General features: G+C 43.4%; 1 protein-coding gene across 1 annotated transcript in view; it reads right to left on the bottom strand.

Annotated features, from left to right (window-relative positions):
- Nucleotides 1-24,173, bottom strand: part of grip2b (glutamate receptor interacting protein 2b) — a gene marked incomplete at both ends in the record, with an annotated part of 726,896 nt that overhangs the window by 518,523 nt on the left and 184,200 nt on the right. The window lies entirely within an intron of this gene.

The following is a 24,173-nucleotide window of genomic DNA, read 5'->3' as shown; positions in this document are numbered from 1 at the left end:
AGCTGGGGTGTCACATACTGTAGCTTTAACCTTGAATTACACAGCCTTTAATGCAGCACTATGAAGTTGTAGGAAGGAGATTCTAACTTCTCAAATGTCGTAAAAATATATAAATAAATAAAGGCTATAACAAATCTTAAGTACTGAATAAGGTTCCCCAAGTGGAAAATGAGATTGCCGTTTGAAGCTCAAATGTAACAGTTTGGCCGTGATAATCCTCCCTTCCCACCGCATTCATACTTTCAGGCTCAGTGTTGGGTTACTTTGCTTCATAAGCCTTTTTATTTGTGTATTAATTTATAGAAGATAGAAGTCGGTCCAAAGCGTCAGCAAATTAATCTTCTACGAATCAAATAAGTTATGAATAGGTTGAGGGAAGTGATTTTAAAGCCGCACTATGGAAGACTGTCACCGTTAGATATAACTACTGTGTTTAATTACAAGACACTTCTTCTACAAGCAAGGTCACTTTGGGCATTGTTTTACAGTATTGTGTTGGTCATATTTTATGCTCCATAAAATGCTTTTATGCATTTCACGTCTGTGCACTGCTGTTGGGAGGGTTTTCTCTTCTTTAGCCCAACTCGGCCCAACTCTAAGATTTATCTTGCAATATATTTTTTTCCATAGAAAGAGTTCATAGGGCAGGTTTAAAGGTGCTTATAATATATATATATATATATATATATATATATATATATATATATATATATATATATATATATATATATATATATATATATATATATATATATATATATATATATATATCCACAGAGCCTTTAGAAAGATGCAGAATAGGGTGGTCGGGTGGCGTAGCGGAGATTGCGCTCGTCGCCAATGCGGGAGGCTGCGGTCTCGACTCCCGGAGTCGGCATTGCCCTGCGGCTTGGGCCGGTCGTCATACTAAAATCTGGCGTTGTGGACAGCGTTGTGGACAGGCGTTGTGGACGCCTACAGGTCAGGTCTGGGCGCCTGCTCAGCGAAAGGCAGGAAATGGTGAAGGCAGCGTGACCTCCCACTCGTTACGCTTCACAAATGAGAGTCCTCGCTGCCAGGTGAGAAGAGAGCCACTGGCTGTCTCCACATGTGTCGGAGGAAGCATGTGGTGGACTTCAGGGTTCCCTTGTACCGACCAGTAGGAGGAACATGCGCACAACAACCAGGTAGGGGAGGGGGGGAATTGGCATAAATTGGGATGGGGAGAAAAATAGAAAATCAGACGGAGAAAAAGAGGATTAAAAAAAAGAAAAATGCAGAATAAAAGTATTGCTTTTTCCCTCAAAAAAATCATTGATTGATGGATTTATCATAAAAAAAATTATTTAACAGGTCCAAAATGTATGTTGTTTACATGTTGCGTGCATGTATCCCATCTCTACTTCCCACTTCCCCCATGTGGAATGCATTTGATTGGATAAATTACATGTTGGTGCCCTAGTGTGACTAGATTTAGTGGCTGAATGTTTTCTGTAGCACCTTTAAGTATCGACAGATACAGAGTACCCATACAATAAAAGTACAGAACAAGGACACTCTGGGACTCTGGACAAAGATTACCAAGATATAATCCACTCTCTCCATTAGAGGGATCTAACATCCTTCTATTAGCTCATATGATCCTTCTATGAGCCACACAATATAGATTACAGAGTGGCTCTGCTTCTCTTCATCTCCCGGTCGTTTCGTCTCACCTCCACTCCTTTCACCTGCATCCATTATCTTCCCTCTCTCCATTTCCTCTCTTTATCTGTGTGCCTCACTGCCTCTTCACTCCTCGCTCCGCTCCTCCTATCCCTTGTGTATCCACCTTCCTCGCTCCGCTCCATTTTTATTTCTTTATGCTTATTATATTCCTCCCAAATCCCCTCTGATCATCTGCTCTCTGCCCCCTCTCCCCTCATCTATTCTGTCTCTATAAGCACCTCTCTGTGATTCTCAATGATGTTCTCATAATGTCTGTCCATCTGTCTAACTATCTATCTACATCTCCCTTCTCTGTTCTAGTCTGTTATTTATCTTCATAATAATCCCATGTTCTCCACTTCATGCATGCATCTATCTATCTATCTATCTATCTATCTATCTATCTATCTATCTATCTATCTATCTATCTATCTATCTATCTATCTATCTATCTATCTATCTATCTATCTATCTATCTATCTATCTATCTATCTATCTATCTATCTATCTATCTATCTATCTATCTATCTATCTATCTATCTATCTATCTATCTATCTATCTATCTATCTATCTATCTATCTATCTATCTATCTATCTATCTATCTATCTATCTATCTATCTATCTATCTATCTATCTATCTATCTATCTATCTATCTATCTATCTATCTATCTATCTATCTATCTATCTATCTATCTATCTATCTATCTATCTATCTATCTATCTATCTATCTATCTATCTATCTATCTATCTATCTATCTATCTATCTATCTATCTATCTATCTATCTATCTATCTATCTATCTATCTATCTATCTATCTATCTATCTATCTATCTATCTATCTATCTATCTATCTATCTATCTATCTATCTATCTATCTATCTATCTATCTATCTATCTATCTATCTATCTATCTATCTATCTATCTATCTATCTATCTATCTATCTATCTATCTATCTATCTATCTATCTATCTATCTATCTATCTATCTATCTATCTATCTATCTATCTATCTATCTATCTATCTATCTATCTATCTATCTATCTATCTATCTATCTATCTATCTATCTATCTATCTATCTATCTATCTATCTATCTATCTATCTATCTATCTATCTATCTATCTATCTATCTATCTATCTATCTATCTATCTATCTATCTATCTATCTATCTATCTATCTATCTATCTATCTATCTATCTATCTATCTATCTATCTATCTATCTATCTATCTATCTATCTATCTATCTATCTATCTATCTATCTATCTATCTATCTATCTATCTATCTATCTAACGGTAACAATGACCAGCGGGGGCGCTCGAATACAGCTGGTGACGACGCGCCAGCTTTATATTCATTCATTGGAGGAGCTCCGTGCTGGACAAAGCTCGAGTTACATTCAGTTCGATTACAGCTGGTGACCATTAATAGGATGCTACAACGTCCTACGTATGTCTACAGACTATGAATTAATGTTGCTGATATATCATATGTTCCCCTCCTCTGTATAGCCTATATCTATCTATCCATTGTCATATCCTCTCTCCTTACCTTCTTATTTCATTTTCCCACTGAAATCATCCCTTGCCATCTCTCTGTCTCACTCTCTCCCGCTCTCTCTCTCTCATAATGAGCAGGATGTGTGTGTTGCATAGATATGCCAGGACTCTCCCATGACGAAGTCAAACCTTCATCACACAAACACATATGCACACACACACACACACACACACACACACACACACACACACACACACACACACACACACACACACACACACACACACACACACACACACACACACACACACACACACACACACACACACACACACACACACACACACACACACACACACACACACACACACACACACACACACACACACACACACACACACACACACACACACACACACACACACACACACACACACACACACACACACACACACACACACACACACACACACACACACACACACACACACACACACACACACACAAGGATGTGCATTCCCTTGTATCTCACACATCCAAGGCTACTTTGATCAGAACCTAGATAGGATCCATCATGTCTGTCTGTCAATCAGTGTCTCTCTCTCTTTCTTTGTCTCTGTCTGTCTGCTTGACTGTCTTTGGCTTGCTGGCTGTTTGGTTGGCTTTTATGTGTCTTGTCTGTCTGTCTGTCTGTCTGTCTGTCTGTCTGTCTGTCTGTCTGTCTGTCTGTCTGTCTGTCTGTCTGTCTGTCTGTCTGTCTGTCTGTCTGTCTGTCTGTCTGTCTGTCTGTCTGTCTGTCTGTCTGTCTGTCTGTCTGTCTGTCTGTCTGTCTGTCTGTCTGTCTGTCTGTCTTTCTGTCTGTCTGTCTGTCTGTCTGTCTGTCTGTCTGTCTGTCTGTCTGTCTGTCTGTCTGTCTGTCTGTCTGTCTGTCTGTCTGTCTGTCTGTCTGTCTGTCTGTATGTCTGTCTGTCTGTCTGTCTGTCTGTCTGTCTGTCTGTCTGTCTGTCTGTCTGTCTGTCTGTCTGTCTGTCTGTCTGTCTGTCTGTCTGTCTGTCTGTCTGTCTGTCTGTCTGTCTGTCTGTCTCAATCTCTAAAACTTTTCTCAGGCCTCATTTTCAATATCCCTGTGCATCAGATTGTTTCTGCAAAGATAGCGGTTTGTGGTGGTTTGTGGTTTCATCCTAGAGACAAGAGACACCACTGTGGCACAATGCTCTATAGAGGAAGTATCTCTGACACAATAAGCATTCCTCAAACCCATAATCAGCTTCTCATCAGCTGCATTAAAATAGACCTTTCGCTGGAGCAATGAAACAAACTGAATCTAGGGATGGTAGAAGTTCTCCGTTATCTCCAATGATTAAACATTTCACAACAGAACTGATTATTGCAACACAACACTTCTATCTATCATTCCTAGTGCCTTCCGTTGGCTGAAAAGAGAATACATTTGAATTCTCCAAACCATTCCTGCACGTACTGTAGTGAAAGTGGGGCATCCCAATGGCTCAGCGGGCTGTATGTTCTCCTGATGCTTGTTTTAAAATCTGGTTCATATTCTGTCACATCTCAGCCTCTCCCTGACACATCCTTTATGCCTAGGTTTATGATGGCTTAACCTGTATGTGACTAATTTCAACCAGCTAAAACAAACAAAGATTCTAGTCATAATATTACATCTTAATCTGCTTACCATAGAATGAGTGGCTAGGTTTAAAATAAATAAATAAATAAATACAACTAAATAAAATAAATACATAAATAAAGTTACACTAAGACCACCATTGTGTTTTAAAGTTACACTAAGACCACCATTGTTTGTATTTTTTAAGACCAAATAGGCAATTTTTGTATGTATTTATTTATTTATTTGATTGGATCAGATTTCCTGTGTGAGGGTATGATTTACCAATGTAAAATATTTGTTACTTTCCAGTGCCATAATTAGTATATTTCCCACGGTGATACAGACTGTCGCCATGGCCAGTTAGTCAGAAAAGTGAAGGTCACTGAGTCAGTCAGATCATGAGATGCCAGTTGGTAACTGCCACAGAATCCTCACCTCCAAAGGTTTACAGTAGGTTTAGGTTTACTGTATTTGTTCAAGGGGGACAGCGTACATTAATAAACATTTTAAAAACGCCAATGCACCCAATTTTTGCCAAAAGGCTAATTTCCATTGGCAGTCCCCCTGCCAGAAGGTACAGGCTAAAATCCTGTGTAAATTTGTTTTAGCAATAGGCTACAAACAGAATAAAAGCGAGATAAATAATATTAGAATAAAAACACAAACAAAAGCACATATAGTAGAACATAAGATAGGGATACAGGGATACACCTGCCAAAAATAAAAAAAATAAGGATCATGAACATTCATTTTAGTTTTCATTATTAATGTATTAATGGAAGAATATGAGGAACCAAAGTAATCCATATGGTGAAATATGGTGAAACAACCTTGGCAGACAATGTAAATAAATATAGGCTGTGATCACATTGGACGCCTTTTTGAATGTGCCTGTGCCTCTTTTCTATTGTTTTCAATGGTTTTGCACGACAGGCACGCGCTTCACGTTTTTGTGGTGTCTGAAGAGAAATCGACAGCAAAACAAACCAATCAATAATGGGGGAGAAGCTCATTTTGGCGGTTTCCGACAAAAAACAGGTGAGTAACATACCATTAACACTTTGATCGCCATGGTTAAATTCATAATTTACCATCCCTCGCCTGCTCTATTTGTCTATGGAGAAGTTCCCCTTCTTTGCAGGGCTATAACTTTTTAAATTGTATTGCTAAATTGACATTATTATGGCCCATTCAATGTCCTATATCTATTGTTCAGGGTGTAGCAACGTTATACTTTTTCATTCACATATTCATACTAAAATACGGTCTAAAGTACAAGTATGTTTTTATCGTTTTCTGCAGCTTTCTCCAGAACTTGATTTATAGCCCTAAATGCATTACATTGATGATCAAATACAGTTTGGTAGGAATCTGTGCGAGATAAAAAATGTCAACTGGATGTGCTTCTAGGAGTTACTACGTATGATCTGATGTTGACCGGATGGGCGGGGGGTCGTTTATAATTCCGTGGGCAACGTTATATCATTCATCTAGTGTGGGTGATATGATCATCAGAGCAGTTTATATGGAACACGTTAAAAAAAACGCTGAATCTTACCGTATCTTCCTCGCGCCGTTGGGCGATGAGCGTGGAGCAGAGATATTCCTATTATGGAATACCCGATCCATTTCCAGGTTGTATAATATATATACGTCCAAATCATGTTGTTTATCGAGTTATTTGCACCGATCGGTGTTCACTGTGTCAAGATGGAGTCCCTCTAACGATAGCGAGTGCCCGGACGAAATATGGGTGAGCACCACTTCATCCACAGATCAGAGAGATGATAAGAAGAGGAGAGAGGAAGAGGATAGATGAGAAGAAGAGGAAGAGAAGAGAGCAGAGAAGAATAGGGGATATGAGAGGAGAGCAGATAAGAGGAGAGAGGAAGATGAGAGATGAGAAGAAGATAATAGATGAGAGGAGAGCAGAGGGGAAGAGGAGAGAGGAGAGAAGAAGAGGAAAGAGGAGAGGAAGAGGAGAGATGAGAAGAAGATAATAGATGAGAGGAGAGCAGAGAAGAAGAGGAAGAGAAGAGATGAGAAGAAGATAATAGACTAGAGCAGGGGTTCTCAACCTTTCTGCTGCCAAGGCACCCCTGTGTTCAATAAAATATTCCAGGGCACCCCTACATACGATAAAGACTTTTCCGGTCCTGTCTTTTTTGCTACAATGATGACAAAACTGCTTGCTTTCAAAATAATGTTTATTTAAGAAACCGGGAAACACATTTGCGTGTATATGCCTATATAATGCATTATTAACAGGTGTTTCAGGTCTACTGTTGACATTACACTGCTTGTAGTAGTAAATCAAATAGCATATTTCTTTAAATAAAATTACAGAAAATTATCACTAAAGTGCTATCTGTTGCAGCTGCACACTTTTCCATAAAAATTGCATATTTGGATAAGTTTGACCATTTCTCAAAAACAGAAAATCATGAATTTCTTTTAAATACAGAAAAGGATCACCAAGTTACCATTTGTCAAAAAATTAAATAAAATAAATACAGAAAATAAGCACTCGTTCACTCAGTGGAAATTTCTAGCTCAATGTGAGGTCTGCTGCTGCTGGCTAATAATACGGTCAATACGTGGGGATATCTTTGACAAGGCAACACACATGTCATCCTCAAGGCTCAACTTGGCCCTATATTTTGTTTTCAGAGATGTCATGGATGAAAAGCCAGCTTCACACAGATATGTGGTGCTGAATGGTATCAACACCTTAACTGCTGCATCATGAGATACTTGGTACTCAGCACCACACTCTGAAACTAGGTCTCCAGGTGGTATCAGATGAGATTTCAATGAGTTCTTCCAAGAGTTTGGATGGAGATGTGTCAGGAAGCTTTGTCTCAATGTTGTCTGTAAAGGTTTTTTCTATCCAGAGTAACTTGGGCCCCGTCCACACGAACGCTGGTTTTAATGTAACCGTGATTGTATGTGCGCAGTTGCACTGTTCGGCCACACACAACCGGGGATTTGCTACACTGCAACCGCGGTCTTTGAAACCGGTGGCCAGGGTGGAGTTGTGCGGTTTTGCAGTTGCGTGTGGGCATAGCAACCGAGGTTATTCCCAGTGTTTACAGCAGAGCTGTCGCAATTATTCCCCATGTTCACGGCAGACCGCGGGGTAGAGAGATTATAGCAGAGCCAACTACACCAGTGTTTACAGCAGTCCCAAGTAGCGTTATATGAAAATGATTGTAACAAACTTTTGTTCGAAACGTATCGTCTGTGTTGAAGAGTGTTGTGATCGACTGATGTCTTGTCGCATTCCTGACCTGACGCTGAGAGTAAACATGTAGCTGCAGCTAAACTAAACTCATGTGTTGTCAAGTTATTGTTATAAGGAACCCAGTCCAGACTGCATCCCCTTAACAATTGTTTGTATTGAGCCGTATTGTATTGTACCCATTCTGCAATGTGTTAAATAACGTTTACATCCATTTCATATCGGTAACGTTACCACAATACGTTAGCATTTAAGCTATATACTATACATGGATATAGCCATTCACATTAGCATGTAGCTAACAACACCGGCTGTCTTTTGTGAGACTAAACTATCCGCTCTTGGTGGTAAATTGTGTTGCTGATGGTTTTGTCTCATCAACAAAATGAGAGGCAGAACACAGTGAATGTATCCGTTTGTTTATTGCAGTTTCTTTCTTTGCTGAAAATAATATGTTCCGTTGGCAAAATGATCCAGTCCAGCTGTGCTTCTAAACAGGAAGTTTACTTCTTCTTCTTCAGTTAATTAATGGCAGATCGCGACCCAACAGGAAGTTTAGTGAGCGTACAGCCTTTTCTGATTGGTTGAAATGGCCTTCATGTCTGAACAACATCGCCGCCTACTGCTTTGGCATTGTATTACATTGTACTAAATGTATCGGTTGCTGGGATCCCAGCTCTGCCGTGAGTACGCAGTTATACACGGTTGTCCACCTGTGTTCACCGTGTGGACGGAGTTTTATTTTTTCAAACTTCGGTCATATTAAATCCAAACGCTCGTGTACTGTGGACAGGGCCTTGGTGATCCTTTTCTGTGTTTTATTAAATAATGATGTTCAGATTTTGAGAAATGAAACTTATCCAAATATGGTATTTTCATGGAAAACAGTGCAGCTGCAACAGATAGCACTTTAGTGATAATTTTCTGTAATCCAAAAAGAATAAAAAAAAAAAAAAAAAAAAATTGTTAAATCTCAAGGCACCCCTGGCAGCTCTCTGCGGCACCCCTGTTGAGAACCGCTGGACTAGAGTGTTGTGAGGGCTGCGTCAGAGCAGGTGCCACAGCCTGGGAGCTCCCCCCCCCCCCCCCCCCCCAGAGGTTGCCTGTCGCTGTCACACCACCTGACACACGCGTGCTCTCAGGCAGTGTGCGATCCATAGCAAGATCTTTGGGTGAGCCCGCGGGGGGGGGGGGGGGGGGGGGGTGCGCCGCGCGCCGCGCGCCTCTCAGCGAGGAGTGCTCAGGACAACTCACTTACCGTCCGGCCGTCTGGACGGGGCTTCCACAGCACATTCCATGATAAAAAAAAATATCTATTTAGTTAGATAGAGATGATTATCTCTCAGACTCCTGACTTACTAACAATATGAAATACTCCTGGACAGTGGTGCGTTATTGAAATCATCTGGGGTGACACGCACCACGTGCACGCGCGCTCCCGGCGCGTGCGCGCGCTCCCGCGAATGCGCATTTAATGTCCCCTCGCTTGGGCACAGACTAAAGACAGTGCCTAATTGCCTCTACGAATGGAATGTCCAGCTTCTTCGGCGCCGGCACCGTCACCGATCGTTGTAATATTAATAATAGTCCCCACGGCCACCGGAGCAGCACCAGCCGCGGCAGGTGTAATTGCGCCTGTAGATGATCCGATTCCCGCCTCCTGCTGCTCTGTCAGCTTCACTGTCTTCGTGAAACCAAAATTGGTTAGGCTTACTTGTTTTCGTTTAGACATTTTACTGGCTGTCAAAACGATCACTGTCTGTGTCAACAAGTAACAGCCACAGCACAGGTTACATACGGGTCAAGTTTGATGTGTGCCGACAGTGCCGTGCAGGCTGTAGCGCCGCCGCGCACCGAATGGTAATTGCAAGAATAGCATGCATGTTGCCATATTACGTGTGAATTAGTGCGCAAATCATTAATCATACATCCAAAATAGCATACGTTTATTATTATACACGATGATGATACAGAAAATTACAGAAAAATGAGAAATGCATGGCAAAAGTAGCATTTATTTTCAGTAATTTAGAGACCCCCCAAAAAATCGCAAATCAAGTTTGCAGGGGAGCTGATGTCTGATCCCCTCCTGGATCGCACCCTGCTCTCAGGAGTTCCCAGCAAAGCACCTGTTGCCAATCTTCAATCAGGGCTCCTGTCTCCCTGCCAGTATAAACGCTGACCTGCCCTGAGGACAACGCCAGTTAGTTCTACCAGGAACAGTAGGTTGCGTCGTACCATTGACTATTTCATCTCAATTCCTGTTTAATTCATATTTGCAATTACTGGCTGGTTGACTAACCTTCGTCTTGTTTTTTTTATTCGCGTTTGTATTTACTGGCTGGTAAACTAACCATCGTTTTTCTCTCTCTTTTGTCTAGTGTGGGGACGCCGTTCCAGAACCACCCCATGCTCGTGTTTTTTTCCGGCTTGCCTTGACTCCCTGGTATTTTTTCGCCCACTCGCTCGCCCCCGTTTTTTCTCTCTCTCGCCTGCCCCTCGTATTCAGACCCCCGACCCCCGACCATTCCCACTGCCCAGGAGTTGTTTTTGACTGCCTTGGTGCACCACATAACGCAACATGGTAATACCTCATTTCCATTGTTAAACCCACTCACATAGTCACCAGCATACAGACACATTGATTAATTACATACATCATATTCCAGGCTTCCGCCTACACACACTACACCCCCACCGTCGTTTTGTTTGTTCTGTTGTTTATTTTGTGTAAATAAATACACGCCGGTTGGCGGTTTCCCCTTTTAATCTGTTGTGTTGCTTTTACGAGTCCCGTTCTCCTGTTCCCATTTTTTATTTTAACCTTTATTTAACCAGGAAGTCCCATTGAGATACAAGATCTATTTTGCAAGGGATACCTGGCCCATAACAGAGAGGAGAGTAGAGAGGAAGAGGAGAGATGAGAAGAGGATAATAGATGAGAGGAGAGCAGAGAGGAGAGCAGAGAGGAAGAGGATAGATGAGAGGAGAGCAGATAAGAAGATGAGATATGAGAGGAGAGCAGAGAAGGAGAGGAGAGAGGAAAGTAGAGAGGAAGAGGATATATGAGAGGAGGTGGTGATGATCTGTACCATTTTTAGGGGTCCAAGTTGCATAATTTATGTCCCACAACCCGATCATAGGCTCTAACTTACAGACTATTTGCTACCTAACATAAGTTAGCTTCATGCAGCCTACTAGCTTAGTATATATGGGTGGTTGATGTGACATGGCCTTTAGGCCACTAGCATTGAGCAGAGAAGGAGAGGAGAGAGGAGAGCAGAGAGGAAGATGATAGATGAAAGAAGAGCAGAGAAGAAGAGGAGATATTAGAGGAGAACAGAGAGGAAGAGGAGAGCAGAGAGGAAGAGGATATATTAGAGGAGAGCAGAGAAGAAGAGGAGAGATGAGAAGAAGAGGAGAGATGAGAAGAAGAGGAGAGATGAGAGCAGATAAGAAGAGGGGAGCAGAGAGGAAGAGGAGATATGAGAGGAGAGCAGATAAGAAGAAGAGAGATGAGAGGAAAGCAGAGACAAAGAGCAAAAATGAAGAGGAGAGCAGAGATGAAGATGAGAGATGAGAGGAAGAGAGATGAGGAGAGTAGAAAGGAGGAGGAGAGTAGAGAGGGGGCGAGGAGGGGAGAAGATATATTTCACGGATATTAGAGGAGATTTTAGTCGGTCGAATGAATGAATGAAAACTTTATTTAACAGATTGCAGAATGGGTACAATACAGTACGGCTCAATACATACAATTGTTAAGGGGATGCAGACCTGAGAAAGACGTTTGTCTTGTTTCCATCAGGGTCCCCCATTTTCAATTCATATAGACATTTATGACATACACAACATACATGACATTTATGGCATAGGGACATATAGGTATTTAGTACTGATACATTTGTGACATAAACGGTATTCAAATATACAGTACTGTTACCCCTAGATCCTGACAGAGTATATACATATGATGGGGAGGGGACTGTACATTAGGAGGGGGTGGGTGGGTGGGAGAGAAATATACATACGGCGTGGAGGGAATATATACATGCGGTGGGGAGGAGACTGTCTATTAGGAGGTGGTGGGGGTTTTGGGCATTTACCGTGGCCAGTTTCGAATTGCAGCCTCCCATAGGTGCTCTTTAAGAGCGGTTTTGAATGTGGGCAGGGATTCACATTCCTTTACAGCTTTGGGTAGGGCGTTCCACATTGTTGTGGCATAATTGCGAAACGTGTTTAGTCCCTTGTTTGAGCCGAATCTGGGTTTAACATGATTTGTTGAGCTTCCTCTGGTGTAGTGGTTGTGGTATTCACTGACCTTTGGGAAGTATTTTGACATGTACATGGGCACCCCGGTCGTATAGTGTATCTTGTAGACCAGGCCCATTGCAAGTTGCTGTACTCTGTCGTCTACTCTAAGCCATCCTAGGTTGTCAAAGTGGGCAGGGCTGAGGTGGGTTCTGGGGTTCAGGTCAAGTAGTAGTCTGACCAGTTTGTTTTGTGATGTTTGTAATTTTGTTTTAAGCGCCTTTGAGGTGCTTTGGTACCATGAGGTGCATGCATAGTCATAGTACCCTTGAATGAGTGCTCCTGCCAGAGTCTTCAGGGTATTCTTGTTTACCAGAGAGGAGATCCGGTACAAGAATCTAGTTCGTTGGTTGACTTTTTTTATTACATTGGATGCCATTTTGTCACAGGAAAGATTTGCCTCTAGGATGGAACCCAGGTAGGTAATTTCGTCTTTCCTTGTGACAATATTGTCACCCACTGTAACTGAGAAGCCGTCGGTCTTGCTGAGTTTGTTATTTGAACCGAAGAGAATGGACTCTGTTTTGCCCATGTGTAATGATAGTTTGTTATCAGCGAGCCATATGCAGATTTTGCCTAGTTCCGAGCTGAGGGTTTTTTTAACCTGCAACTTGTTCTTGTCAGAGACCAGCAGGGCTGAGTCGTCCGCAAACAGGAACAAGTTGCAAGTTTCATTTGCATAAATTAGGAAGAGTAGCGGTCCTAGTATGCTTCCTTGTGGAACACCACAGCTCACTGTGAGGGGGGGGGGATAGAGTACCGTTTACCTCTACCATCTGTTCTCTCCCCTCCAGGTAGGATTGCATCCAGCTCACTGATAAGCTATCAAAACCAATTGCTTTTAGCTTGTCCATTAGAATGGAGTGATTGACAGTGTCGAAGGCCTTTTGTAGGTCCAGCATGACCATGCCGCAGTATTTGCCCGCGTCCACCTCTTGTTTGATGTGGTCGTTCAAATAGAGGAGGTATGTGTCAGTGGAGTGGGACGTTCTGAAGCCAGATTGGAATTCGTAGATTAGATTTTTTTTCCACCAGGTACTTTTCGACTAAAGGGACACTTAAAAGTATAAAAAACTGCTTCAAGCTTTGGCATACGTGTGACATTATAAGCAGAATAAATCAGCATGGTGAAGTGTCCCTTTAAGATTTAACAGAATATAACTGAAGCAAACAGCCACTGAAAGTTTTGTCGAGCTGCTGAAAAGCGCCAAAAAGTAGTCAAACCTTTCAGAATTGAAAAAAAAAAAAAAAAGGCTAATTTTTCTTGCATGCAAAATACAAGGTTGGGCAGTAATTACTGTCTCGTTATGTAATAATTGCTGTCAGACATGTAATTGTGATATTCTTTCTAAAGGTGGAGCCCAGCCAGACCATTAGAAGATCGTTTTATCCAAGAGGCCCTGCCTGAGGCTGACTAGTCATTCAACACTCCTGTGTTTACAGAAAGATCTTGACACTGTCATGTAAATTTGTTCCTTTTTAGTCCGAAATTTGGGAATTACAAATGTGACCCCCCTCTGAGGCATGAGTGACAGCTATTGTGCTAACAATAGACATGTTCATTGTTTATGTTCATTATAATGAAGTTAGTTTTCTCTTACGTATAACATCCATTCGGCACAGCATCCACTCAGAATGATGCAACTCCCAGGTGAAATGATTTTGCACATGCATGTGTTTTCAGGGTGTGGCTTTGGAGGTATCCTGACACGCTGTGATCGGGAAGGACGTTGACAATTTTGTTTCAAGGATTTGGAAATATTATGCCCAAAATCAACGGGAGCCTATAGCCCCTTTAAGTGCTTTTTAATGTTGTGGCTCCCCCCATCTACTGGGTATCCAGTAGGAAGCACAGCATGGATTGTGCTGAGAAAAGACTCTACCCTGTACTGTATTTTATTTTTTTTATTTTTATTTTATTTTTCCTCCTCCTTTTTCCTCCAATTTTCTCCCATCCCAATGTTAGTCGTTATGCCAATTCCCAATCCCCTTCCTGGTCGCTGCGCACTTACCCCCCACAGTCGGTCTGGGAGAGTGGAGGCTACCACGTGCTTCCTCCAACACATGTCCAGCCAATCAACCGCTTCTTTTCACCTGGCAGCGCGGATTCTCACTGAGAGGGCGTAGCGTGTGGAAGGATCACACTATCCCACTTAGGTCCTATCCGCGCTTCCCTGTACTGTATTTCTAAGTGAGGGAGAGCTTTGCAGCTGTGTGTGTGAAACCAGTGACGGACATACAGTATCACCTCACTTCACACTTCTGCTCACTCTTCATATCTGCTCTCTTCTTCACCCCCCCCCACCCTACACACACACACGCACCTTCTGCCAACTACTTCATAGACAGACAGACACACAGAAAGATAGTCAGACATCCTGTTGCTGTTGTACCTGTGAGGACATCCCATTGACCTGTTCATTCACTAACCACTATACCCATACACTATACCCCTACACTAACCACTATGCCTAAGCCCGGAGCCCTATTTTCTGAAAATCCGCCTAAAATACATACCTAAGTAAATTGAATATTGCTCCACTTCTACAAGGTCCATTTGCATGTTCTTGGTATCTAGGGTATCTATTCATGCTTTTGTCTCATCACGTCTGGACTACTGTAATGCACTTTTTTCAGGCCTACCTAATTCAAGCATCAAAAATCTTCAACTCGTGCAAAATGCGGCTGCACGGATACTAACTAGAAGTAGAAAATTTGATCACATCACACCAGTTTTGTCCGCCCTACACTGGCTTCCTATTCAAGCCCGATCTGACTTTAAAGTGCTACTCCTCACCTACAACATTTTAAATGGGCTTGCACCGCTCTATCTATCTATCCGATCTCATCTCCCGATACTCGCCCGCTCGTGCTCTGCGCTCACAAAATGCGGGGTTTCTATCGATTCCTAGGGTTAAAAAGAAATCCGCCGGCCACAGAGCCTTTGTCTACCGCGCTCCCTACCTGTGGAACAAATTACCTGCCGTCATCAGGGGCGCCTGCTTTGTCGAAGCTTTTAAATCCCTGCTTAAGACCCATCTTTTCTCTCTCTCCTTCAACCTACCCTGATCCCACCTGGTCGGGGACTGACCTTTAGATTAATCTGTCTAGTTTAGTTAGGAAGTTTATTTTCCCCCATGTCTGCTTTTTGCAGCACCACAAACATGGGAACTCTCTAACTCCTCCCCCCCCCCCTTCCCCCCCTCCCTCCCCCCCTCCCCCCCCCCCCTCACTCCCCCCCTCACTCCCCCCCTCCTTCCCCCCTTCCCTCCCCCATCTCTCTGAGTGCCTGTCTCCTAGCGCTGACTAAGGTGATGGATGCCTCGGGGTCTTGGCCAAGATTGCAGTGACTGCTCTACATGCACCACCGAGCCCTTGGATCAGCTACTTACTGTTGTCTGTCCGTGGTCCTGTCAACTGGTGTGTCAACGCGGTTTCATTGCTGGGTTAAGTACTTCTATTCTATTCACATAATTTGCTTACTTCATATATCTACTCTATTCACATATATGATTACCACTTGTATCTATTGCTAGGTCCGCCCACTCCAATCACACGAGCTGTCTAACGCCTGTCCCATCTCCCTGTCCTCCTGTGAGTTGCTGTCCTGGAGTGCTGACCGGAGTGTCGGATGTCCCGTGATGAAGGCCGGGAGGATGCGACCCTCTCTGCGTGCCCTCCTGTCTCCCTGTCTCCGGAGGTCTCGTAGTGGTGACCGGAGTGCTGGACGTCCCGCGATGATGTCGGGGAGGTTGCGACCCTCTCTGCGCCGCCCCCTATCTCCCTGTCTCCGGCTGTCTCTGAGCAATGACCGGAGTGTTGAATGTCCCGTGATTAAGACGAGGAGGACGCGACCCTCTTTGCGCCGCCCCTGTGCCTCAAATAGATTCGCTATCAGCTCTATCTTCAATCTTTCAAAATGTTCAGTTGCTATTGCATGCACTCATCTGTGTTTCACTACACACTTGAGTGCATGCTTACCAACTGTTAGTCTGCAACACTACTATCACCGACATCTAAGAAGGGAGATCCCCCCCTTGAATGGCCCTTCTAAGGTTTCTCTCCTCCACACTGCCTGTGGAGCATTTTTCCCTATTGTTAGGTTTTAGTGAGTTTTTCCTTACCTTCGCATGGGGTATGTCTGGGAGTGCTTGCATTCTTTCATTTATTTGCATTTATTTTAAATTTGTTGGACCTTATGGTGTTCTTGTTTTGTTCTTGACTTATTGTTATGTTTTCTTCTTGACTTGTTTAAAGAAGACATGTACGGCCCATGGGGACATTAACGTGTGTTGTCGGGCCTTATAAATAAATTTGATTTGATTTGATTTATGGACCTCAGTGAATGTACTCCAGTGTCAGACATAATGGGCCTCATTCAACAATACTCTCCCATTAAAGCCACCGCCACATTCATCAAGCCCTTCTTAAAGTCCAAATCTGTTCTTACCCAGGTTTTTTGAATGGTGAATTCCACTCATTCTAAACTGGAGGCGCGTTCTCGCGCAAGTCATTTGCATACAGAGACACACGCCTCGCGGGCTCATTATAATACGAGAGCCGTGGGGCTGCATTGTATAGAGCGGATCCCCCGGCCGTATTCAAGTGCTGGAGCTTTGCGATGGATCAAAATTAGATAGGAATCAAATGTATTGTCATCATACAGCACCTATAGCTATTATAATGGAATAGACTGTATTAATATAGTAGTAATATAATAGTAGTTGGCTAGTTGCGCGCTTCTGGCCACCTCCCGCAGTGCGCGCATACACATGTACTGTATACAGTATGTGCAAAATGAATCGTTCCAGCAAAGTACTGTAGGCTTTGTCAATATACTGAACGACTGTGCGTTGTCAAGAGCCAATCGCACAGGTTGACTCATCTCATCTGGCTCTGCAAATATATCTAGAGTCTGAATATCTCCGCATATATAGCCTGCTGATGACTGACACATCTCTCTCTCTCTCTCTCAAATCCATTCTGCGGGTCTTGATTGATTGATTGATTGATTTTATTAACAGATTGCAGAATGGGTACAATACAGTACAGCTCAATACACACAATTGTTAACAATAAGACGAAAGTATTTCTCTGGTCTGCATCCCCTTAACAATTGTGTGTATTGAGCTGTACTGTACTGTACCCATTCTGCAATCTGTTAATAAAATCTTCAATCAATCAATGGCCTGGGCGGCCAGAGCATAACTGTTCTAACAGCAATATATAATCCATTTCAGACAGAATGCATGCAATAAGTTATAATAATAATAATTATTATTATTGAAAAGTTCTGTATTTTTAAAGTCGTATTTGGGGGCAATTAACCAATGGTATGCCTTTTTTATAAAAATTTTATTTTGGGTAAGAGTTTCTTATTTCGGTAAGAGTGCTCTCGACCACTCTTATAAGTAAGAACAAAATCTGTTCTTATATCACTTCATGCATGAGGCCCATTGTGTCTATTACTATAGGCTTGCTTAAATTGTGATGAAACAAAGGAGAATATGAATTATGATTTTTTATTGCATCTTTGACAGTGAATAACACCATGCAAAAAATGACCACACAAGAAATCTAAGGAAATTAATAAAGGGAAGATGATTATACAGATGGTTTTGTAGATACAGTACTGAATTCTCCCATCTGGACCAATGCAATTAAATAAAAAATATGATTATAGAATATAGAATAGCAGGCTTATAAATAGGGTTGGGCATCGTTTGGATTTGAACGATTCCGGTTCCGATTCTCCATTTCGATTCCTGTTCTAAACGATTCTCGATTCCGCTTCTTTGAGGTGCAGGTCAAAACAGGTCACAGCGTATTTCGCAGGAGATTTTTATTTTTTTAAAAAATCTAAAAAAAATGTCATACTATTCACATTGTCAGTTTACTTGATACAGTTTAATTTGGTTGCTGTACTGTAACTAGGGTATTAATTAACAAAGCAAAAAAAGAATCGAAATTAAGAATCGAAATGCAAATATGTTACAGAACCGGAAGTTAGGAACCGGTTCCTATTAGAACCGGTTCTCGGTGCCCAACCCTACTTATAAATGACCTTATTATAGCCAATTCACACATTTATGGATTGTGCCAAATCTTATCTTTCAAATGGCCGAGTTCAATTTGGATTTAGTATCACCAGACGTGCATAAGGAACAGAGAATGAAATCTACTGTATGTACAGTAGGTTTTTTATTTTTGCGACAAGTCCGCCATTTTGAATCCGTTTGCAATGCGGATTGTTGTTAAATGCTCAAAATAGAGGAGACAAACTAACTGCGCTCCAATATATGCCAATAACGTTCAGTTTTGGGGTATATTATCCAGAGTAATAAGAGAATAAAAAAATATTCATAACAAGTAATTTGCTTGCCAGGACCTAGAGGCCTTTCGGAAGTGTATTTAAAAAAAATTCCAACGCTTATTGAAAGCTCTGGATGTCCTCTTCAAAATGGCCTCAAAATGACTACATTTCCCAAAAGGCCGGTAATTCAAAATGGCCGATCCCTGCGACACAACAACACAAAAACTAAAACTAAAATGTCACTAATAACACTTTAACCTATTGGTACATTATAACTGCTGTTGTGACATGGTTATGATGTTTATTCTTGAATACGTTTGAAAAATAAAACTATAATTTTGTCAGACAGTCTGGAGAGCTTGATTTATGACGTCATGTCATTTGCGGTCCGCCCTCGGACCGCATGGGCGGAAGAGGTTAACAATTATATGACCTGTTAATTCACTAACCACTATGCCCTTAACAATTATATGACCTGTTAATTCACTAACCACTATACCCTTAACAATTATATGACCTGTTCATTCACTAACCACTATTCCCTTAACAATTATATGACCTGTTCATTCACTAACCACTATACCCTTAACACTTATATGACCTGTTCATTCACTAACCACTATACCCTTAACACTTATATGACCTGTTCATTCACTAACCACTATACCCTTAACAATTCAATTACCTTTACCCTTCCCTTTGTTTCAATAGATAGCTTTATTATTATGCTCTCAGATATACATACAACTGCCAGCCATTAGCTCGCGCTCAGACACACAACAGTCCGGGCCGTATCTGATGACGTAGCCATCCGGTCCAATAGGGTCCAGCTGCAGCCTCGGAGATTGGTCCAGATTGGACAACTTCCGCCCAGCCACAAGATTATTTCTCCCGTGACAGGACAATGCGCTGATTGGCGGAAAGTACGGAAGTATCTCGAAGTACGTCTGACGTACGTCTGACGTTTCTCTACGTCCGTTAGCGAACGTGTTAATTGAACGTCAAAATCAAAAGCAAGTACGTCTGCGCTGACGAGAGGGGGGGGGGGGGGGGGGCTTGTATTGATCAGGTTAGTAGATATTGTACCGATCAGGTATTACAGATCATATCCGCATGAAATAAACTAAAATGTTAAAACCCATTTAGACTGTTTCTCATTCCTGTACTGTTGTTTATACTCTGCTCCTGTGTTGTAACCCAACCCCCTCCAATGTACAGTAAATGACCAAGTATGGTTTTGTCAATATTCCAATGTACAGTTTTGCTTGTACAGTTGTACAGTGTCCCCCACCCACCCACCCACCCTACCCGACCCCCCCCCCCCCCCCCCCAACCACCTCCAATGTACAGTCCCCCAGCCCCCCCCCCACCTACCCAACCTCCTCCAATGTACAGTTTCTACGTCAAATGTATATGCTCTCTTTTCTGGACTCTTTTTGTATCACAAACAATACATTTGCAAATCTGGTATGTCATAAATGTATAGATGTAGCAGTACTGTCTATCTGTATGTCGTGTATGTCATATGTTATGATGAATTGAAAATGGGGGACCCTGATGTAAACAAGACGAAAGTCTTTCTCTGGTCTGCATACCCTTAACAATTGTGTGTATTGAGCCGTACTGTATTGTACCCATTCTGCAATCTGTTAATACAATTTTCATCCAATCAATCACTTGTGCGGTTCCTACATTGTATAGGAAATTAAATTAAGAAAATAAACATTTAAACAACTGTGTCTTTATTGTATTATTATCAACTGAAAATAAACAAACACGTGCTTGACGTTCAATTAACGTTCGTTAACGTAGAGAAATGTCAGACGTAATTCGAGATACGTCAGACGTACTTCGAGATACTTACGTACTTTCGGCCAATCAGCGCATTGTCCTGTCACGGGAGAAATAATCTTGTGGCTGGGCGGAAATTGCCCAATCTGGACAAATCTCTGAGGCTGCAGCTGGACCCTACTCATCCGGTCGTCTCCAGACCGAGATGACAGTTCCTACATATTACCAGCAGGAGGGGTAATAACATCACCATAACATCTCCCTTCTTATAAATGGTTAAGTTAACAAACATAATAACCTGAACGACCTTAATCGAATCAAAGAACTTAATCATTACACCTTAACAGCCAGTAATGTAACCGCTGGTAATATAACAGCTAGAGTAACAGTAGCGTAACGACTCCTCCTTCCCTTCCTTCTCCTTAACATCAACATAATGGCAATGACTTTTTTTTTCTTTTTTTTTTAACATAACAGTAAGTCCCAAAAGTCCATAGGCCTTCTGCCTTGGGTCGGTGAAGCCTGCGGCCTACAGATTGAGTCTCACAGGTGGTCGCGACCAACGGCCGCTACGCAGTCGGGCAGCGGGCCTCTCGGTGCTTGACGGTGCTGCAGGTGAGTGGTGAGTTTGTGGGCTGTGAGGCTCACCTGCCTCAGTGATGCCTTCTGCACAATCAGGTCTGGGCAGATTCTGCTCAAGTGTCTCATCCTGAGGAGTTGAAACTCCCTCCCGCCTCTGTGCTGCCTGTTCTGCCGTCCGGAGGTCCACTCTGTTACGCCTGTAGAGAGTCCCCTCAACGTCAACGAGGAATGATCGTGGTGCGACTCTCTTCAGACAAGAGCCACCGCCCTGTACGATCACCAGGCAACGGACGCATTCTGACTTGTTCCCCAATGTTCAAGTCAGGGAGGTCCCTGGCTGCCCTGTCATAGTGTAATTTAGCCACACCTTTTTTCAGCCTGAGTCTTTCAGTGACACCAACTGTTACACAGGGCTGCAGCAGACTAGGCGCTACCGGAAGCGAAGACTTCAGCCTGCGTGACATGAGGCGTTGCGCCGGGCTGCTGCCCATCCCCTCAGTGGGCGTGTTGCGCCACTGCAGTATAGCCATCCATACATCTGTGCCATCTAGCTTGGCCCTCTTGCATAAGGCTTTCGCTATCTTGACTGCCGATTCCGCTTTCCCGTTCGCGTGCGGGTGGTGGCGGGAGGAAGTGATATGGGTGAACCCCCATTTGTTTGCGAACATCCTGAACCTAGCAGAGTCAAAGCACCCCCCATTGTCTGAAATCACACAGTCTGGTTGGCCATGACGAGCAAACTGGACTTTGCAACGAGTGACGATTGTGTCAGCTGACACGTCTGGGAGTGGCTCAACCTCCCAGAAATCAGAATAATGATCAACCATTATCAAAAAGTCTTTCCCAGCATAGGAAAAGAGGTCCATGCTCACTGTCTGCCATGGGCGCTCTGGAATATTGTGAGACATCATTGACTCCTTTTGCTGTGCTCGTGCATATTCATTGCAGGCTGGGCAGTTGGACACGTGGTCCTTGATTTCCCCTCTCATATTTGGCCAGAATAGCGTGTCCCTAGCCTGCCTGTAGCACGCCTCCCCACCAATGTGGCTTGCATGAATTCTGCCCAGCATTTCCAACCTCAGTGCCCTAGGTATGATAACACATTGCCCCCTGTAGAGCACTCCATTCTGCATGTTGATCTCATCACGGAAGGACCAATAGTCCCTCACACTCAGAGGTGCGCCCTCCTTCATATTGGGCCACCCCCGCAGCACGATCGACTTCAAGTCCTGTAGGTTCTCATCAACCTCTGTGTACTGCAGGATCTGGCGGAACCTGTGGTCAGTAACGTTGAGGTGCTGTTCCTGGTCAACGTGCATAAACACGGCCTGCTCTCCCTCTATGGCGCACACTGTGTGCTGTGTGTGTGTCATATCTGACCCCCTGTCCTGTGTTGTTGCTCTGCTTAGAGTGTCACTGATATACATCTCTGGCCCCGGCTTGTAAGTGACTTCCAGGTTGTAATTTTGGAGCTGCATCAACATACTTTGAAGCCGCTTTGGGGCACAGAGCAGCGGCTTTTTGAAGATTGAGATCAACGGCTTATGATCGGTTTCCGCTGTGATTGTCTCCCTACCGTACAGGTAGTGGTGGAATCGTTGGCATGCAAAAACAATGCTCAAACATTCTTTCTCAATTTGAGCGTAGTTCTGCTCGGTTGGTGTAAGTGCACGTGAGGCAAACGCCACTGGTTGTCCCGCCTGCGTTATGCAGCACCCCAGGCCGTTCTTGCTGGCGTCACTCTGCACTGTCACTGGTTTGGTGATGTCATAGTATTTTAATACAGGTGTGGTGGACACCAAGCGCTTTATTTCCTGTACAGCTTGGTCGTGCTTAGGCAGCCAGTGCCACACACTGTCCTTGTCTAGGAGACGGCGAAGTGGCTCACACACCTCAGACAGCCGTGGCAGGAACTTAGCCAGGTAAGTCACAAAACCGATGAAACGCTGAACAGCCTTGGCGTCGGTGGGTGTTGGCATGTCCAGGACTGCTCTGGTCTTTTCTGGGTCTATTCTCAGACCCTGTGAGGACAGTATGTGTCCATGAAACTGAACCGCCTTCAGTTTGAACTGTAGCTTTGGTATGCTGAGCCTGAGTTTTACCTTTCTGCACCATTCCATCAGTGCGAGCAGCTTCCATCCGACGACGAGGATATCGTCGGCGATTGGCTCGACGCCGCTGAGGTCTCCGAGCAGCTTGTGTTGCTTACGCTGGTAAACTTCTGGAGCCACAGACACCCCGAAGGGGAGTTTCAACCACCTCATTCTACCCCAAGGTGTCCAGAACGTCGTTTTCCAGCTGCTCTCACGTGCCTCCCTGGCGTCCACCAGGGTGAATATGCGCGCCTTGGGCAATTTGTAGAGCACGTCCTCCAATGTCGGCATGAGGTAGTGTGATCTCTTCAGTGCCTGATTGAGGAACTTTGGGTCAATGGTCGAATCTTTTCTTTTCTGTTGACCACGACCATGTTGCTTATCCAGGGTGTCGGCTCAGTGACACAAGCAATATGTCCATCGCTCTCATATTTCTCCAGCTGCATTTTCACCCGTGCCCTTAATGCCACTGGCACATTTCTCGGGGCACATTGAACTGGGGTCACACTCGGGTCCAATTCAAAGTGCACTTCTCCCGGCACTGACTCCACCGGGTCGTTGAAAACATCAGCATATGAACGTAGTAGTTGCTCTTTGGTTAAGGGTCCCTTAAGGCACTGATCAACTTTGTTGAGCTCTGCACGAATAGTGACAGTCATGAGCCCTAAACGCACACACGTAGAACCGGAAAGCAGTGGACTTTGTTCAGTCTCCACCACTTCAAACACAAGGCTGTGCTTAACTCCCTTGATGACACAGTCTGTGTGATATCGCCCCAGCGATCGCATCAGCTGCCCTGAGTACAGCTTTAGTTCTGTAGTGCTTGGCCGCAAAGGGGTATTTGGCGATAGTCTCTCCTTTACTGTCCTGCCCATGACATTGCATGTAGCCCCCGAATCCAACTGACATGCTTGTTTGATGCCATTCAGTCGCAGCATTGCAAACCATTTGAGGCCCTGGGACTGTACTGTGCTAATACATTCAGCAGTATAGATCAGTTCTTCGTTGTCTGAGCCCTCTGCTCC

The sequence above is a fragment of the Notolepis coatsorum genome, assembly GCF_963971535.1.
Source record: "Notolepis coatsorum genome assembly, chromosome: 6".
NCBI lineage: Eukaryota > Metazoa > Chordata > Actinopteri > Aulopiformes > Paralepididae > Notolepis > Notolepis coatsorum.
Note: the sequence above shows the minus strand (reverse complement) of the source record. Positions and strands in the feature narration are given on the sequence as shown.